Source organism: Alexandromys fortis, unplaced genomic scaffold (assembly GCF_014885135.2).
Source record: "Alexandromys fortis isolate MF-2015 unplaced genomic scaffold, M_Fortis_MF-2015_v1.1 scaffold_2_1_26212458, whole genome shotgun sequence".
NCBI lineage: Eukaryota > Metazoa > Chordata > Mammalia > Rodentia > Cricetidae > Alexandromys > Alexandromys fortis.
This window is the reverse complement of record NW_026067930.1, coordinates 16,967,760-16,982,002: the sequence shown is the minus strand read 5'-3', so window position 1 is coordinate 16,982,002 and position 14,243 is coordinate 16,967,760.

Below are 14,243 nucleotides of genomic sequence, written 5' to 3'. Positions count from 1 at the left end.
CTTTTCAAAAACCAGCTCTCAGAATGCCTGGGATTAGACAAAGAATTTCAGATAATGAGGGGTATTATCAAATCTATTCCCACAGCAGGAAACAGGAAAACAGGCAAAGGAAATTCAGTGGGAAACCTTCTGCACAGACTTGCTGTCAGCTGGGAACGAGGAAAAGGGACAACGCTTGTCTCATATTTATGTGGCTGTTACAAAGGAGAGAAGGAGAATACAACAAGGACACAGCAGAGACCAAGATGGATGCAGAGGAGCACACTTTCTTCTTCTTGTTGCCTACTCCTGAGACATCTCACCAGTTAGGACTGACTGTGTGCTATGATGCCAGGTCCTTTTTAAGCAGTGGCCTTGGCAGACCTGTGTTACCCCTCTGATCTCTGCTTCATGGGTAATAGTGAAAAATAATAACAGCAGTAACACCCATGAATGGAGGACTTGCCCTTTGACATGTCTTCATATACATTGTCAGTTGAAGTTCTCACAGCAAACCTATAAAGGAGTACTACCCACAGTTTGCAGATGAAAAGGCAAAACAAAGACCGACAGGTATAGCAAGACTATTCCTAGACTAAAAAATTAGAGACTAGTAACTCACACTATGAGTTCCCTTGAAGCTATGCTTCATGTTTAACCCTAAAGTGAAGATCAAATTTGAAAATGATATGTAAGTTCGTCTTTATAACACCTGGGGTTACATAGCATTCAGCAGCAACTCTGTTGAGATCAGCATTTACGCAGCTGAACCACCCTTTTGATGACAGAGGAACACTTGACCACAAACAAGCGGTCACTTTAATCTTTGTAGGGTCAAAATACAGTTTCCTGACAATATTCTTCTCACTTTCTTGGTCTTAGCATTTTAATGTATAAAGAACTTTAAGTAAATTGATTCTAAAATATTGTGATACTGTCTATAAATTATTTGGTCTGATTAGATATTTGATAGGCTAAAAATACATATATTCATCTTATTCAAACAGAGATGAGATTTTTAATTTTAACTTTCTATCTAAGAAAGGTTTCAATATATAAGAGGCAGGGAAATCGTCAATTCAATCTCCTTCCAGATGTTTGGGCTTAGAGAGAGCCAGTGCTCTTTTGCCAGCTGGACGGCAGTTGGATTGGGGAAAAAATAATATCCATCAAGAAACTTGAGTAAGTCATCACTGTAGCCTTCAAGACAAAATAGGAGAGAGATCTCTAATCCCAAAAAGAGAAAAGTGCTTCTGCTCAGAGAAGGTACAGGACACAGCAGACCTGATGTCTTAAAAGAGATTATGAAGATTTGAACAATGAGGCACAGTTAGTGCCTCTCTAGAAATCAATAGGCAGTTACTATTTTACTGCTTCAGTATATGTGTGTAAGCCTCTATCTGCTTTTTAGAATACCTGTTTGTCCAAATCAGAGCAACCTATCCAATTTCCCCAGGGCATCATCTTTACGGGACTCTTTAGCTCAAGATACAAAACATGCCACCAAAATCCTGGAATGCAGATCTCCTTTGTTTTTTCAGATATGGTTCACATTTTTCTTCACACTTGATACTTACATTTTTTTTGCAACAAAATACCCAAGAAAAGCATCTAAAGGGAGAAAAAAAATTGGCTCATGATTTCAACTTTCAGTCTGTTATAACTGAGTCTATTGTTTCTAGACCCAGAATGAGACAAATATCCATTTTGGGTATAGGAGAGGAAGGATGCTCACCTTGAGGTGGCCTTAAGCAGAGAGAGGCAGAAGGAAAGTCCGAGTTTCCAGTACTTCCTAAAAAAGCATATCTCCACTGTTCTACATCCTCTTGCTGGCATTCATATCCCCTACCTCCCAGCAATTTATATTATGAATCGCTGAATGAATTGAACCACTGGTGAAACCATTTTATGATCAATCATATCTCAGTGATTGGATGCAGCAGAGGTAGATCAGGATTTTTAACAGCAGAAACCTTTTACAGAGCATTTCAGAGAAAAACCCTAACAGAATCCCAGTCCTCTAAGAGAGAGATCTAGTTTTGTAATTCTTAGACAAGTTGTTGGGAGCTAAAGTCCTAACCTGGCTCTTTGCCTAATGCTGGGGGCAGTTTTACCCAATCACAGATCCCTTTTAATACCCTCCAGCTGCTTGGATCCCTATCTCTTGGTCTAGATTTCCATGCCCTTGACAGCTTTCTTTGGATATGCCCACTGTCATCCTTCTCATAATGAATGCTTTTGACTACTCTTGTGTCGGTACCTTTTCCTTTGGAGGTTATGTTGGCCTGAACAGACTTCCACCTAGGTCCGATGTCTTTCCTGCACTCGGCTTTTCCTAAGACTTTCTGTTTACCTCATTCTATTTCATCGCTGGATCTTGAGCAGACAAATCACACACAGGACCCCATCAATTCAAACTATTGAATATGCAGACAGATACTGAACTCTGGTCAGTGTGTGTGGTTGCACAATCCCACATGCCAAGAGTACTGCTGGCACACTCTCTTCAGCAAGGGTTCTTCTTCCTGGAAATAATCACAAACAGAAGTATTACATTTTGCAACACCCTGGGAAACCACTTGAATTATTCTGTGAGAGCAAGGAAGATATCAAGTATCAGTCCTGGAAACAATTCTTGTTGGGGAAAAAAAAAAGAATAAAACAAAACACCTCTGTGTTATCTTCATCACAGCAGTTTCTTCCCCTATATCTAAGAAGAAAGAGGCAGCCTGGTGTTGCATTACACGTTTAGATAGGTCCTATTTATATTTATTGCTCGAATTGTGAAGACCAATGAGAAATAGCAGGGCTTACTCACTAGTAATAACAGGATACATTCTCAAGGCAAATTTCTAATCCTGTTTATCAGGCCCTTGGCAATCCCAGAACTGGAGGCTGCATTTCATTGTCTTTGTTTTAGCCAGTGAAAGCTCACTTTGCCTAAAACATTCAACGTTAAAATAAGAGCTACAAATTAGTATATTTGCACATGTAGATATATGTGTAACTATGGTTATACATTTACATTTACTTATATTTATCTTTTATACATTTTACAAAGTGTGTTTTTGCACCTAACATTTCCTTACTTGCCCTTTTAACACAGAAAAGGCTGATAGTGACTTGATAGAAACATATAGACAAATGGAGTACCGGAAACAGACTTTGTGTCCAACCTTCCTGTCTATCCCCAGAGATCTCTTTCTCCACGCTCAGCTCTTAGCCACCATTCCTTTTTTATGTTATTTATAAAAAAGAGTATTTTATAGTTAACATATGTACTTAAAAGAATGACACAAATCAAAGCTCCTCCAAAGCCTCCCGCACAGTAAATTATGATGCTTGTCTTTTACATATCATTGAAAAATATTATTCACTCTGAAGATAACTTCACTCTGGGAAGAAAATGTGTATTATCGTTCTTCACCTGAACTAGGGAAGTGGTGACAGAAATGTGAATATATGTCTTTGAAAAGGAGTACAGCTATTTTCTTTCTTTGGTCACTAAGATAGAACAGTGTCACTGGCCATCTCTGAAGTAAGAGCCGTTGGTTGCCACAGGACTTGGAAGTATACAGTAACCACAGAAGAGACTCACACTCATGCTGCTTGCTGTCTAGTAGTGAAAGTTGCAAATGCATTTAGCAGATTTAAAGAATCGTGTGCTTGCCAGGCAGTGGTGGTGCACACCTTTAATCCCAGCACTCAGCGCTCTCTGAGTTCAAGGTCAGCCTGGTCTACAAGAGCTACTTCTAGGACAGGCTCCAAAGCTACAGAGAAAACCTGTCTTGAACCCCCCCCCCCAAAAAAAAAGGAAAGGATTGTGTGCTTTAGCAAGGGAAAATGTCACTCCACTACTGGAGGCATAAAATCCTTTGTGGAATCAACGTATACAAATAGGGGCTACAGGAAAAATATTTATTTGCTAGGTGAAGGTGTTAGACTGAAAGAAAGATTAAAAAGTGAACCTACACCAAGACCAGCCGGACTGTGACTGAAAAAGCATGGGATAAAACCAGACTCTCTGATCATGGCGAACAATGAGGACTGATGAGAAGCCAAAGACAATAGCAAGCGGTTTTGAGCCTACTTCATGTTCCGGCTTGGTGGGAGCCTAGCCAGTTTGGATGTTCACCTTCCTAGACCAGGATGGAGCGGGGAGGACCTTGGACTTTCCACAGGGCAGGGAACCCTGACTGCTCTTTGGATTGGAGAGGGAGGGGGAGAGGAGTGGGGGGAGGGGGAGAAGAGTGGGGGGAAGGGGAGGGAAATGGGAGGCTGGGAGGAGGCAGAAACTTTTTTTTCCTATTCTCAATAAAAAAATAAAATAAAATAAAACAACTGCCATTGTGGATGTCAGATGTATGTGGTGACATCCATCATGGTCAAGTTGGGAAACACCAGAGTTAGATTGTCCTCCCGGGCAGGAGGATTCCGAGGCTTTGCTGCCCACACTCTGTTCTCCATCTAGTCTACCTTCAACCCTAAAAGTACCAGGCCTTTCCTCTGCAGCTTATACTTTGACCCTCCGCAGCTCCTCATCAGATGGAGGGCTGAAGCAAATTTAGCTAGCGTAGGGAACCATGTCCAGGCAAACTCTTAGGTGGGCCGATTTGATAGAAGTGGGATCATTTTTCTTCTCCGAAAATGTAAACCAGCCTGTTCTTTCTGGGAGGCACCACTGGAGACCCCCTGGGTAGGTGCCATGAATTTTAAGTCATTAGGGTTTTGCCCCTTGTCATCTCCTTCAGTGAGCCTGCCTCCGTGGTAAATCTGAAACATGCCCGGAATCGCATCAGCCATGATGGAGTCCTGCTGCTTCCCAAGAGGGCAGGCTTTTAAAAGCTGGGCCTTTCTAATTGCAGTCAATGGGTTTCCTTTGAACGCTTATAGAGCTGCAGAGAGCAAACAGTGTGGTTGTTATTTGTCCTTTCTGGAAACTAACGCATGAAGAAGCAAGGTCTACCTTCCAAGGCTTCCATCTCTTTATGCCGCTCAAGATTGCAAATGACATCCCGGTGTGGGATGCATTAAGAGCCTTTGCATCCCCTATCAGCCAGAGGCCTGTTTAGTGTACACTCGGGCGGTCCTCATTATGAGGAGTAATAGGCAACATGTTTCCTTGAGATTTGTTATCTTTTCTCACTCAGCCCCAGCCAGTGTGTCTCCTGGGCATTTTCTGGGTCTTGCTTTGGTACAATAATGTGGAAGGCAAGATAGCGGAGTGGTGTTTGTTACAGGATTCCCAGATGCAAGCTTGACATCTGCTGGGAATTCGGGAACTTTCTTTGAACATAATTAAATGCCATTGCAGTTTTCCTTCAGTCTTCCCTCAAAGATCTCATTAGAGAAAGGAAAGAGTCTAACGTGAAACCTATGTGGGAAAATGTTGCACAATGTGAGTTAATTCAGCCTCAATTTACACATATATCTCTGCTGGAAAATAAACCCTGAATCATTATTTTCTTCCCTCTGCAATCTGTCCTCTCTCTCTCCTTCCCTCCCTCTCTCCTTCCCTCCCTCTCTCCTTCCCTCCCTCTTTCGCTCTCTCTCTTCCTTCTTCCCTTCCCCTTTTTTCCTTATTGGAGGAAGCATGCCTACTAAATGGTTCAAGAGAACTAAGAATAAACCTCCTGATCTTTTTTTCTTTGTTTTTCCTCCTTCCTCTCCCTCCCTCTCTCTCTTTCTTTCAGCACATCTTATTATTTATTCAATAAAGCGAAAGCACAGGCATCTACCTTAAAATGAATTTTAAATTATCATTTAAATTATACCCAGAAAACACAGCAGCACGCTGAGTGGAGACAACGGTTGTGGTGAATGTGCCTGGGTATAATGCTCTTCCCTGCCCTGGTGTTCCTAAGAATTGTTCTCTTGGTTTCCTTTGTTTATCTATAAAGTGGTGACTGCGACATTTAATCACAAGATTATTGTGATATGTGAAGAATGGAAGGCCTAGTATATAGGTCAACATATGATAACCTCTTATTTTCCACTTGTCTTAGATAATCCTTTGAAAGGGGTTAAGCAGTTCTTGTACAGGAAATAATTTAGTGTTAGGTAAATACATAACCATCTGCGAAAAGAATAAACTGGCCACAGGCTCACAAAATATAATAGCTCCAGAGTGATAGGAACCCCCTGTCTACAGAGAGTAGGAGCTAAACAATCTTAAGTAGTACACCATTGTGGTATAACTAATTTGGGGTTGAGGGTTAGCTGAAACGTGAGTCTGAAGGCTTCCTTTCTTCTATTCTGTTGATCTAGCATCCCATAGAGTCAATTCCCGCGGTGCTCTCATTGTTATCTCTGTTACTCCAGATCCAAGTACTGTTTTTGCTGCTTTTCATCCAAGTAATTCTTTGAAACAGGGTCCTACTGTGTTGCCTTGGTTGGCTTTGAGTTCCCAAGGAAGCCCATTAAAGCCCTTGTGGAATGACATCTCCTCGGCGTCACCTGAGTATTGATTGCAATTTTGAGATTGGAATAGCCATGATTACCCACAGGAGACCCTCAGAAGATTGGACCTGTTACCCAAATATAAAGGGAACAGAGTTCATGAGATGAAACATGAAGTAACTCATGGGCTCCTTTCCCTCCCCAAGGACATACAAGGGGTTAATAATTGCTGCTGGGTGAGGGGTACAGTTCGATGGTGCAACTGTTATTTCCCCATGTTCCTATAAGTATTGCCTTATCTCTCTCAAGTTCCTGTAAGAAACCCATATAAAGTCATTAGATTGCCAAAGCTACACTTGGGTGGAATGATTCCTTTGACATGCAGAGCCTTCTACATCTGAGTGAATAGAAATGAACATCTGGAAAGACTAATACAGTGATGGCTTGGTCCTCATGAGCTTCTGTCCCCTCTTTCTTGGGTGCTGAGATGATAGGCATGCTATAGCAACCACATATGCCACCAGCAAAACTGACACACACTTCTCTGGCCAGGCTACTAGTTTCTGTCTTTCCAGTCTAAATGTTGCTGCTGATTTCTTGTTGACCCTCTCCCCACATCGCAATCTGGGCGTTTAACATTTGCCACCTGAAAGTCTGTGAGATGATTTACCTGCAAGCTAATATATCCCTTTACCTCTTGATTTAGCCACGCACTCTTTTTTTTTCTTTCTTTTTTTTTGTTTTTTTGTTTTTTCTTTTTTTTTTGTTTTTTCATTTCTTCCCTAACCCTAACCCTAACCCTAACCCTAACCCTAACCCTAACCCTAACCAATAGCCACGCACTCTTAAGGAAGAGACAGAATGAACACAGGACCTTTGTCAGAAGACAGCAGAACAGCTTTAATGCTACATTTTTTTCAATTTCAAGCTAAAGTCTCATAAACATAACCTTTGTGAGGCAAGTGCCTATCAGCCTCCAAGTCCTCAGAGTTCTACTCAGTTCCCAGTATGTTCCAAGCTTCTCCCATACTTGTTGAAATGACCCCCACGGAATATTTTCCAATGCTTCTGTCCTTATATAATCACATCAATTCTGACACTGCCAATTCTCTGTGATAGGCTTCCAATGCTTTGAAAAAATCATCTTAAAAGAGGAAAAGCATGTTAAAAGGAGGAAATGTTTCTTTTACCACCTTCTTTCGGAAGTTTTAGCCCTAGGTCTCCTCTGTAGTTTCATACTTCTGGGCCGGTAACCAAGCATTGTAATTTGGTGTGAGGGTGGGATGAAGAAAGGCTGCTGAGAGAGAGTCAGAGGGGGAAAGGGAGGGGAAGAGAAGGGGGAGGAGGGGAGGGAGGGAGGGAGGGAGGGAGGGAGGGAGAGAGAGAGAGGAAGGGAGGGAAGGAGAGAGAGAAGGAGAGAGAGAGAAAGAAGACTGTACCATTGACTGTCAGACCCCCCTGCCCCCCAGTAATCTACTTTTTCCCATATGGGTCCTCATACCCTAACATTTCTACCACTTCTAAACAGTGCCACCACCTGAGACCAAACCCTTGGAGGATGAGCACTTGATGACGTTCTAGAGCCAAACTAATAGCCTTGTGAATAACCTAATCTCCAATGTGTTCCTTCTTATTTCTTCCTTCCTGTATAGTTCTCTTTGTAGCTTTCTGACATGGTAGGAAATTATTTCAACTTCCTTAAAAATTCAGAAGAACTTCACAGTCTGATAGGAGTGGACAAAGCTAGGGTGGGAAAAAATGCACAGGACGTATTACACAGGAAGAGGTGGCTGTCGAAGGGCTTGGTTTTGGAAGCCACTTCCTCTAGATTTGCTGATTTCTTGGCAGAGTGATCATTGTTAGAAATGGTATTTAGTTTCACATCAATAGATTTATTGTAATTAAAATTAATCAAAGCATTTAGGGGATTTTATGAACCTTGGTTTTGGCATGAGATCTATGACAATAAGGAAAAGGCTGTTAGGTTAACAGATAGACCATATGCCTAGAAATACTATCCAGAATGCAAGACTTTTGGCAGTGCAAACAAAAGCATTCAAATCTCTTGCTGAAGGATATTCCAATAAAGTGAATCTGTGTTGCCAAACCATTATGCAAAGCCAAAATGCAGGTACATTACAGAGGCTATTGGTTATTGAACTGTAAAATATGAATTTTAAACCACCTCTACAAAGGTTATTATTATTGCATTTACTTTAATGTGAAATTATAGTCATCATTGTCTATTTCTGTCTAACAAATAGACACAAACGTAAGACATTGACAACACACATTTGTCAATCCACAATTTCCATGATCAGGATTGGGAGCCCAGATTCCCTGGGTTTTCTACAAGGCTGTAACCAGGGTTCCCACTGGGCTGTGTTCTCATCTGCAGGTCTGACTGGAGAAGACTTGCTCTCCTTGCTCTCCAAGCTCACACAGGCTGTCTGTTATTCAGTCAATTGCCCTCACCTTTTCCTGGCTGTACATGAAGGCCTAACTTTAGTCACAAACTCCAAGGGTTTGGTCTCAGGTGGTGGCACTGTTTAGAAGTGGTAGAAATGTTCGGGTCTGAGGGCCCTAAACTAACTTGACATACCAAAATTGCCAGAATGACTTTGGAACTTGTTGCGCTGCCCTCTAGGGGCTTTTGGCTGGCAAAATGGAGCTGCACGGAGAGTGACAAATTTTTTTCATCTCCTCCATTGTGCTGTGTCATGGAGAAGCTGATCACCGTCCCTTCTCAAAATAGAAAGGAAGCAAATGCACTGAACTATCAACTAGTTAGCTCTGCTTAATCAAGCATAGCATCAGTATTTTTAATCTAACTTCTTCCTTGATTATCATTTTGATTGTGTCTTCAATCATAACTTTTTTTTCCATTTAATTGGGTGTTTGAACTTTACCTATTATGTTAGAAAAATAATTAAAGCTCACGACATTGGAAAATTGAGATATAATTTGAAAATATTCTCAGTTAAAGTATGTGTCATTTAATTTTGTATGTGTGCTTATTTTATAGCGAAAATATTAAGCATTTGTGAAGCTAAGTATTTCCTTTATGGATTTGAACAGCTGTCTTTTCTGATTGAGAGAGAAAAAAAAAGTATCCATGCACTAAAATGGAAGAAGGAAATATATTTGTCCATTAGTCAGTCATGATAACAATCAAAGTAGCCACATCAAATGTAATTTAAATAAAGATGTATTACGCATAAGCTGTACAGTATTGCCCTTCACATGGATATGACATTTCATAGTCAATGTATGTATAATTATGTGTATATAATTCCCAGTGTCATTCTGTATTCATGTACACATACCCACAGGACTCAACTCTAAAATTTATTAATGCAAATTCAACTCTTCTACGATTTGGAATCAAGAGGCTGAATGTGTTAAGTAGTTTTATGACACGCTCTTGCGGCGTTCCCTTTCAGTGATGTATTAAAGAAGCACTGGGGATGACTCGGAATGATTCAGTTATCTCAGGAGACCATGTGAGGGCTACTGTGAGGAACGTCTGTGAGTGTGATACCCACACGCTGATACTGAAGCAGAGTCTCCCATTCCAGACAGGCATTTTTATGCTTGATTTTTACTGATGGCTTTGTTCTTTTTTCTTGAATAATGTCTGTCAAGTATATATGCCTTTGCAGAACAAACTCTACCTACCTATTCCCTGCAGAACAGGTAAAGGAGAGTTTTCAGTACTTTTCTTTATACAGGATTAGTTCATCAAATTGTGTTCCCATGAAGGATAAAAATTTGTTCCTTTCTTCAAATTTTACTTGTATGAATAAAATTTGGCTTATATTCTGGAGTATAGAAAGAATAAATATCTTTGCTATGTTTATCAGACTGTGGCCGAAACCTTTACAGTAGCTAATGCTTTCTATTGGCAATAGTCAAGGCTAGGTCTCCTCTCAGAGTAATTTAGATTTAAAGACTAGTAGAGGACAATGATCATTCCCCATCATAATTTTTTTAGTAATTGGATAGAGCTGATGGTCAAAATGTGCTTTAGATTATTGATCTTCACACATTTTTAGAGCTACTGATGTTTGTCTTTCTACAATAAAATAAAGCATGAAGCAAGCTTGCTGTCACTTGCCTACAAGATAAGACTCAAATAAGGAACCAGTGGAAAGGATCCTGTCACACTTGGTTTATATTCTAAGGAAATGCAAATTAAGAGTTTAGTTAATAGTGACGCAACAATGCTGGTTCACTCCTTGGGACAGAGGTACAACAGCAAAGTAAGATTGTAACAATCAAGAAGCTGCGTGTATATACATTTCTTAGTAATAGACTACTTTCAGAATCAGGCCAAGACTTAGAACAAGGTACTTCTTTTAACACTTCCAAATTGCCAGTTTAGTTCATTTATTTATTCCTTCCTTCCTTCATTCATTTAATCACCCAAGCAAATCTCACTGAATGGCAGCTTTGCCATACACCATAAGCCAGACCCTGTGTACACAGGAGAGCTAGGTTCATAAGTTTCCACAGACTTTACTCAGATCTTTCCTAATTTCTTTTCCTGTGAACAAAAATTGTTGGCTCACTCTGAACTGTCCTTGCTTTTATTCTATTAGTATCATTATGAAAACATTTACAGGTAAAAAACTAAGTTTTTCAAAGGCGTGCAGACTGAACCATACATCCCCTTAATAGGCTTATCTCTTAGATTTCTTCTTGCCAAAATAAATGGATATAAACCTCAAGGGGCCATTCTTACTCAATAGTAAAACACAGAAGTTATTGTAAGGAGATGAAAATGTATTGCAAATGGAAGAGAAGAGCCCTGCAGCCGGATATGAGTCATTGCATGCCTTCGGTGCCGAGCAGCTGGTAACAGGCATGTTGCTGAGGGTATTGAAGCTAGAGAGGCACCCCTGAAACTTGGTGGATTCTAAACAAAGAGCCCAGGTTTTTAAAAGACAAAGTGAAAACTGAACCTTAAGAAATTTAGACTAAAGGACCTTTGTGCAATCTTTGCTATATTGTCTAACCCATGAAGAGAGCTATGCCACCCCCAAAACAAATGAGACATCAATGTAGTGGAGTATGGACAAGAGAAGTTCACAGGGTTGAATTCTTTCAGTGAGAAATATGAAGTTGTTACTGCTGTATATGTCTTATGCTTCTTTTCAAATATATACACTGGCAGGCACACACACCATGTACCAAACTTTCTAGAGCTCACAATCAATCATTCAAAATTTAATCAGTCTAGAATAAGTAATAAAATCATTCTTTTGAATAATGTGTTTTTGTGTGTGTGTGGTACATGGTACATGTGTGTGCTTTGTGTGTGTGCATGCATACATGTTTCCAAGTACGTATGAGCCTGTATGGTTATGAATGTGGCTTCTTTAAAACCCTATTTAGTTGTGGCAGATAATGATGCCCTATATGGTTTTGAATGTTTTCTTACAATAAGTATCATCATGTGTGGAGATTATCATTCACACTTGGAACGAATTATTAATGAATTCATATAAGTTCATAAACTGCCCACTAATTGTAGTTTGATAGCCTTGGATATGTATTCAAACTCACATGCCCAACATGTATAGCCTAGATTGTGGTCATTAGAGTAGGCAGACTTCACTGATCCTGTCTCTTTGGAATGAAGCTTTATCTAATCAGCCAGCTTTGCTGGGTGTGCAGGGTATTTGACAGCATCATAGTATTCTTGCCACTGCCCCCAGAATCTCCTTGGTGACAGTCTCTTGACCCACAGGCACATGTTAAAATATGTCTAAGATATACAATAGAGACAGAAGCTGCTTTTCAGCAAGGATCATGGGAATCATGTTTTGTTTTGTTTTATCTAAAGTGATTATAGCAATTTACACTTCTGCTGACCGTGGATGATTTTCCTCACTGCTCAGATATTCTTAGCACACTACACAGTGTAGGTCCACCATTCTGCAAATTCAAAATGTCTGCAATGCTTGCATTATGACTTTAATTGTATTTTTCTGATTATACAGTTCCATATTCACATTTAGAAACCCCCTGCCCTGTGCTGTCTTTTCTTAATCTACCCATATATGCATATATTTTCAGGATTTTTATATATACTTATATTAGAATTTTGGAAATGAAAGACCCAGCACTTTGGTCAGTCAATATATGTCATTTGTACGTGTTAATCGGGCTTATTCAAGGAAGATAGAGTAAAGCCTCCCAAAGCCCTAATATTTTGGAATAAAAACTGGAAGCATTCGATAGATGGATTAAAAACAAATAATCATAGTATCTTACTGCAGACATTTTTCACTGAGTGTGCTTACTATCCAAACTGTACGTTCTATGGAAGTGTTTCTAGACATATTTGCATTGAATTGGTCAGTGAAATCAGACAAACATTTACAACTTGTTTTCAAAGTAAATGTCATTGGTTACAACTATCATGCTGGAATTTGGATTCGATTCCAAGAAAGTAAGAATATAGAACTAAAGAATGTTTGACTCTAAACAAATTCAGCCAATCTTCTTAATCCTCTCCACACCTGAGATTAATGCCAAATTTAAAAAATCATGCATATATGTCTCCTTAATACTCATTTTTGATGTGGAACACACTGAGTGGGTCGGTATATAAACTCTTACTTTGGCCAAGAACCGCAGTAGCTACTGACATGGATGTACTTGCTGAATGGGACGAATACGCATGCCGATTCCTGACTCTGCTTTCATAACCTTACTGGAAGAAAAAGATACTAAATAGTTGTAATAGACATACATTTCATCCTATAGATGTTTAATAAAGATAAATCTTTTCCCCTCTCAGTCTCCATTATCCTGGAAGAACCCATTGAAGGGTTCAGGCTCTTTTGATTTATATCTCAAAGGTCCTATATCATTGTGGAAGCAACACCTGCTGCATAATGTCCTCAGGCATGTTCTGTAGCCCTAAAATCTCTACTGGAGCTCATTGACCCCTTGGGCTCTTGTAACTTTAGTTAGAACTAATCTATGTTGAGTGATATTTTCTTCTTTCTACTGGGTCCTTATCTAGTCAATGTATTAGTGACTAGTTACAGCAATTTTCTCTGTTGGGTCTTCCTCATTTCTCCCAACAAAACCTCAAGGAATGGTCCTTGGAAATCTTGTAAATATTCACTCCCGTACACTAGGTCCTGGTTGGTTGAGAGCATGGGACATTATCTGTCTTGAAGGATTCTTCCACTTCCCATTTGAACCAAAATAAAGAAATCCACTTTAAACTTATCGAAAAAAAAAAAGGGACTACCAGTCATACATAGCTAGAGAGGAAAACATATCAAATAAGTACAGCATAGCCTGGCTGTACCAGGTGAAACAATTCTAAAGAAATTATTTGAATTATTTCTCATCAATAAATACATGAGACAAATAATTTGCTGCTATTGATGAATTTATTAAATCTCATTTTTATGAAATGCTAATAGATCTTGCAAATTAATTATTTTAAATATAGTAGCTGATAAGGATGAAGAAATGTAAGTGGGATGGGCAGGACGTAGAAGAGCGACTTCAGAACAAAAGAATACATTCCTAAGAGATAAATACGTGAGTGTATCTTAAGAAAGAAGTAGAAGTAGATGTGTGAAAAAGTTAACTGGAAGCTCCTGGCTAAGAAGTAATACCTGTGCGTCAGGCAGGTGAAATGTATGAAAACCTAAATGAAGACCCAAACAGAGTATAAAGGCTACAGTATCAGGACACAGAACAGGGGAGCAGAGTCCCAGCCCAGAATCCAAAGGCACAATGAGGACTAAAAAGTACAGATGGTCTTATGGCTGCCTTAGTAACAGTTATGCCAGTGATCTGAGACAAAAATTTTCATTATGAACACTGAATGACTC